Source organism: Cucumis melo, chromosome 3, assembly GCF_025177605.1.
Source record: "Cucumis melo cultivar AY chromosome 3, USDA_Cmelo_AY_1.0, whole genome shotgun sequence".
Classification (NCBI taxonomy): domain Eukaryota; kingdom Viridiplantae; phylum Streptophyta; class Magnoliopsida; order Cucurbitales; family Cucurbitaceae; genus Cucumis; species Cucumis melo.
This window is the reverse complement of record NC_066859.1, coordinates 24,107,302-24,113,219: the sequence shown is the minus strand read 5'-3', so window position 1 is coordinate 24,113,219 and position 5,918 is coordinate 24,107,302. Positions and strand designations below refer to the sequence as shown.

The window sequence follows — 5,918 nt, the reverse complement described above, 5'->3', positions numbered from 1 at the left end:
TCCTATTTTCTCAGTCTTCTTCTTAGCCCCACCTGTGATTTTCCTTCTGACTTCTCAGCCAATCCTTTTCAAATATTTTAAAAGAAGGAAGTAGAATGTCCGCAAGCCATTGCAAGCCTGGGCAAGGTATCCTATTCACCTAGGACAAAGCGGAGGCATTAAGCAGCCTTGTATGAGGCAAGTTGGACTAGGGATTAGATAGTTGCAAGAGTCAAAGGGGACTTGAGATATCCCATGACATGCCTCATCTCTCCTAAGTCAGGAGTATTCCGCTATCTTACTATATCACCTTCCAAGACAAAGCATATTGGGTATTATTAGCATATACTCGATCTATTAGATATATCTTAATAGAATAGACGCATATATCAGAGTAATAACCATCTCCTTGACTAATCATTAGGAGTCAGAAAAAGGGAATAGAGAGTAGAAAAATCCCAAGGCAAAGCCAAGATGTCGTGAATAGAGATTTTAGGTAAAGTATCAGAAAAGAGAAGTCTAGATGTGGAAGATAAAAGAGAAAAAAGAATGAAAGAAGGTAGAGAGACCAAAGAGGCAAATTCTTAGGAGATTTTGAGCATAAGAAGAATGAGAAAGAAGATAGAGAATCATAGGTAAATATAAACACTTTGGCTTTGATTCCTTTCTCCTTCCTCTAACTACAATCTTCTAAATATCAAAATTAGATTCTTTTCCAGTTACCAAAGATCTATTCCTAAACGAATTGATTGAGTCTAGAAGTATGGAAATTCATGAGGTTTTGACTTTATCTAGATACCATTGAAGGATCAAATAGTTAAGAATTAATATATTCCCACTACGGAAAAGAAAACCTCATTCCATTTTGATATAATACCTTACCAGATGATACAAATATCATGTATCCTATCTCTCATTCAAATCTTTTGAATCATAGCAGATAAGTAGGAAGATTTAGTGAGGCATAGCCTTGCCAAGGATACCAATTGGAGAATCGTCTTGATTCCTTTTATAGTAATCTTCAAGAAATGGGAAGGGTAGATATATTATAGAGGATTGACTTAAAGAATGAATTCAGTCTAATTCCATCTTCTTAAATTCTTTTAGCCTTGTTCATTATTTTTTGAATCTACCTATCATTTCTAATAATGGATATAATAAGATAGCCTTGCCAAGGATATCATTTCTAGATTTTTGACAGTGTCATGCCCTTCGGCCGTAATAAGGCAGGTGCGGCTTACTAAAGCAAAGGGCAGACACCAATGAGAGTATTCTCAAGTCCTGTGAGTGAGGAGAGGGGGACAAAGTAGCGAGACTAAAAGGAGAGGGTCATGTGCCTGCATTAGGAATTGAGTGCTTTACGAATTCCTTCAACAACTCAAAGCTAGTCTTCTTGAGCAGCTGAATAGCCTTCACCTATCTTAATGGAATAGTTTCCAATCTTGACAAAGAGCTCTCACTGGTCTAAGATGAGAAAAGTGAAGGAAATGGAAATCCAGACTCCTAATCAACTCAGATTGGGAAGATCATTTGCAGGACGTCACCATGAAAAAAGTAGGACTATATTCGCTTTCGATCATGACCTCATTCTTCTTTTCTATTAAGAAGAACTTTCGATACCCTTCTCTTTCGAAAATGGGTGTGTCCCTATCGAAATCTAGAATGAAGCAAAAGAATGCAAGACTTTCTATCATCAGATATTTCCAAATTCTTAGAGGAAAAACGCTCGCTTGGAAATAGCGAGAAGAGGAATGAAATAACGATACTAGAAAAGGTATTAGAATGAAAGAGAGTTTCCCACGGAGCAGTTATCTCGCTTTCTATCTTTCTTCAGAGTCTATCCTTTCATCTGCTGACATTCTGCCTGAATCTTTGGTTGAAAGAATCGACATTAAAAGGCAAACTTTCCGTCGCTTCGCTTCGTGCCTTGCTTATCCTTTTTCTATACTGCATGCTGGCCAATCATAGATAGTAGTCACTTATTTCATTCTGGCTAATTAAACTACCATGGACGTGTTCAAACTACTAAAGCTCGTAGGAATAGTTCAAGAAGCGTATGTTTGGAGTCCTTTCGCTTGAAACTCAAGGGCTCCTTCAAGAATAAGGAATAAGTCATTTCGCTTGAAACTCCTAGCGGAGTCTCTCCTTTATGTTTGGAGTCGAGTTATTTCAAAAAAGAAAGGGCTCCCACCTAATAAGGATAATTACTTTCGCTTCGCCCCTCTCCTCATCATTTGGAGTTGAGTTATTTCATAATGCTCATACCTAAGAATAATAAGGGATAGTGACTTTCGCTCTCAAATTCTTCGATAATTCTTTGATTCTTAATTTTGAGTTGAGTTATTTCATAATGCACTCTGAACAGTCGGTTTGCTTTGCGCCTTACGGAGCCTCGCTTTTGTTCAATTATAAATAAATAACCATTTTTTATGGAGATTTGTAGCATCATTCAAGTAAATACAGGTTGAGATCGTAGAAAGATGAGCTTGTGATATAGCTACACCTAATTCCAAACCGGTTAATGCAAGAACAATAAATAAAGGACCAGGATCTCTTATGAAATAGAGAAGATTATTCATACATAGCATAGTCTAAGCAGACCCACTTAAAATCTTTACTGAACTATGACCGGCCATGATATTAGCAAATAAATGTATTCATGAGCTTAATGCGCGAAAACAATAAGGGATTAGCTCAAGGAGTATTAAAAAAGGTGCTAATGGTAGTGAAACTCTTGCGGGTAATAAAAAACTGAAAAAATGAAGCCAATTTCTTTGAAATCCCACTATAGTAATAGCAATAAAAAGAGAAAACGAGAGACCCAAAGTAATGAGAAAATGACTTGTCAATGTGAAGCTATAAGGTATCATACCCTGGGGATTACGAAATAACAAAAAGTCAAAGTGACTGAGATGCGAGAGAAAAACTTTTCTTTCACATTTTCGGAAAGACCACCTATCTGTTCATTTACCAAGTTCGGGACAAAATCATAAATAAGCTTTACCAAGGATTGCCAAGCATTTGGTACTGAGTTTTCTCCTCCATTTTAGTAACAAAATGAAGCAGAAGTAGGACTGAACTGAGAGTTAGCAGCATAAACAAAGATGGATTTGTGAATAAGAAATAAAAGTTTCCTATATGCATAAAAATCAATGGGAGAATGGAAAATTGCTCAAGTGGGCTGTTGGGTGTCAGAGTCAGAAACACTTTTCATTTCATCCATGTAGTTCTGCTTCTTTCAAGAAAAATGAAGAAAGACTTGTCGAAAATCGCAGTTTGGGTTGGTCCAACCAATTAAGAAAGGCATGGGATGGACATTGCTTGAGATAAGTCAAGAATAATCTATATATATAGAGACACTTTTTTTTAAGAAGAGTTAGAGTCATAAGGTTCATTGTGAGCCCCAACGTCAGAGGAATGAGCATTTTTGGGACTAGCCCGCTTCCCATACTCGACTCAGGCTATTGTTCGGTCCTCTTGAATGTGGAATCCTTTTTTCTAGTGGAATGACAAACGAACTCATATTTCATTGAGCCTCCTTCTCTCCTTTTAGTCGAGCCCTTGTTCATCAATTCAGCTTGAATCTTGGACTCCTTTCAGTCGAGCCTCCTCTTTCAAGTCTAGTGACTTTCTTTTTCTCAAATTCTTTGAGCATTCGAACCACTCTGAAGGAATCTAAATTCCATATGAACCTGTCATTCGGACTAATTAAGCTACGTAGAACCAGTTCAGATAGAGGTGGAGTAGAAGTTGAAATTAATAAGGACAATTCAATTACTCCAAAGGAGTTCTAGAGGTCTCGACTGAATCAATGAATAAAGTCAAAGAATTCTCGAAGAATTTGAGCTTTGAATTCCACAGGTTCATATGGACAAATCAAAAGCTCCAGATGAGGTACGGAAGTAGCTCAACCATAGGAAGAGGGACGACTTTCTAATGTTCAAGATGTGAGACTGAAACCTTTTCGATCGGAATACGAATTTGAGATAAAAAAGGCCATCATTAGAGCAAACAATGCAATAGCTTCAGTTAGAGCAAAGCCCAAAATTGCATAACCAAATGATTGTTTAGCCAATGATGGATTTCGGGCCACAGAATGGATCAAAGAACTGAAGATGTTTCCAATACTAATAATAGCTCTCGTTGAAGCAATTGTAGCAGTTCCCGCACCCATTGATTTTGTACCTTCTAACATCTTAAATTCTTTGATCCTCACACTTTTTGATTGAAAAAAAAGATGAAAAGACAACCATGAGGCAAGGAAGAAGAAGAAAATCAAGCCTGAAGAAGAGACAAAAGTGAAATCAACTCCAAGCCTATCAAGGCAATGAACAAGGGCTCACATTAAGCTATCACCTAGACCATACATAAGAGAAGAAAATTTAGTCAGAAAGTGAATATAGTATTTTGACTTCTCAGACATTAGAGAGAAAGTTGGCCTCAATGAGAATAAAGTCAAAGACTTTGAGTGGAAATGACTAATTTCAGAAAGAGGTTAGAACTCAACCGCCTCAATGAACAAGGGCTTCTCATCCGTGAAAACATTCCTCTTTACCACTACGTGGGGGCTTCCAAAGGAAAAGTCAAAATATGAGATTGAACCACTATCTTTCTCGTTTTTTACTCTAAAATCAATATAGAAAAGAGGATGGGAAGAGGCTGAAAGGTAGGGTAGGCGCCAACTAGGATCAGTCCGAGGACAAAGGAAAGGGTTGAAGAAGCTTGATGAGGCATCGACTGCTCGTACAGGACACACCCTGCCTTTGAAGTCGCCCTTGGTCTTGGTGAGACCTTTGGGAAGAGGCAAAAGGTGGGACTGGAGAGGCACCCCTTTCTCTCTTACTGTAATGAGAGCAAGACCATGTGCTCGTTATTCCACTCCACTCGATATTCCACGTAGAAGGACCTCGTTATTCCACTCCACTCGATATTCCATGTAGAAGGACCTCCTTATTCCACTCCACTCGATATTCCACGTAGAAGGAGTTGAATGAAATCAAAAGTCCTTATTCTTAAAAGGCTTAAAGAATTTGAGAAATGCGACTTCTTCATTGAGGACCCCTTTTAGTGTGGAATTTCATGAGTCCTCCGGACAGGTTCATATTCCTTTTCATGACTCCTTCAGAGGTCTCGACTGAATCAATGAATAAAGGCTAAAAAAGAAGCGAAAACCTACGAAACCAACTAAATTCAAGGTTTGAATTGAAAGCCACGTAGCGAATAAAAAGGCAAAGGTTTTCAGACTACGACTGAAGACGGACGGAAGTAGCTTGCCCATAGGAAGAGGGAGTGGGATAATCAAGAAGAAAGCTCCTTCGTAGTATCCACTGAAAGTAGAAAATCAATGAGGCCTCCGCTCAAATTCTTTGAGCCTACATATTCCCACTTAGCGTTCGGACCTCTTTGATCCACTAAAGAAAAGAGGGAACTAAAACTTCTGTCCGACTATCCACTTTAGGTCCAAGAAATTAGATGGAATAAATCAGTCCAAGGTGGAGTAGGAGTTGAGAAGAATGATCGAAGGAGTTCTATAGGGGAAAAAAGCAATGTTTTCACAGATTCAAAGGAGAGGCTTTGCAAGACACATGAAATGAGAAAGATCATCTTTCGGTCAGTCTTCTTTCTCATTCTTTTTGTTGTTTCATGAGAGTACTCAAAGCATCATCATTCAGACATCTTTCTGTTAGTCTTCTATCTTTCTCTTTCCCGCTCCATCTTTCGCTTCTCTTTCTCTTTCATTCTCTCTTTCTCTGTCTGCTTTTCCCGTCCTACAGCATCAAAATAGAATATGATCCTTCCACTACCTTGTTCATTGATGTCTTTGATTTCGACTTTTATGAGGGATTATAGTTTAATTGGTTGAAATGTACTGCTCATAACGGTGATATTGTAGGTTCGAGCCTTACTAAGCCTACGACCCCTTATCTGAACCCTATTTG

General features: G+C 38.3%; 1 pseudogene; it reads right to left on the bottom strand.

The window, feature by feature from the left end:
• Positions 1–2,353: 2,353 nt before the first annotated feature.
• Positions 2,354–4,153, bottom strand: LOC127148698 (ATP synthase subunit a-like; annotated as a pseudogene).
• Positions 4,154–5,918: the final 1,765 nt, after the last annotated feature.